We start from the raw sequence: 418 nt of genomic DNA, 5'->3' as shown, positions 1-418 counted from the left end.
ACGCCAGTCTCATTAAAGGTGCTTAAATCACAATGAACGTGTCGGCCGTCCTTCTTACGTCGGTAAAAAAAAACACATACAACAAACGAACTTCACAGATACACGAGACCAAAACGCATTCCAAATCCTTATTGAATATCTCTCATTCCCTTTTTTCTTTTAGAATTTTCATCGTGCTTTCACGGAAGTTCTCCCCCACTGGTGCCACTACCGGCCACCACCGTGAAGCGCCTCGATTTGGTTCTTACCAGTAGATGTGGCTGAGAGTCTCTTCTTTAAACCATCTCGCCATATATTATTTTTCTTTTGTCTTAGATCTGCCAGTGCACGGCATGCGGCAGGTGGGGCAATAAGCCTCCTAACACGATAACTGGACAGCAGCATCTCAATGCGGATGATACTCCTGATGGCACACTGC

This window comes from Trypanosoma equiperdum (assembly GCF_001457755.1).
Source record: "Trypanosoma equiperdum strain OVI genome assembly, contig: ctg_97, whole genome shotgun sequence".
Lineage (NCBI taxonomy): Eukaryota > Euglenozoa > Kinetoplastea > Trypanosomatida > Trypanosomatidae > Trypanosoma > Trypanosoma equiperdum.
Note: the sequence above shows the minus strand (reverse complement) of the source record.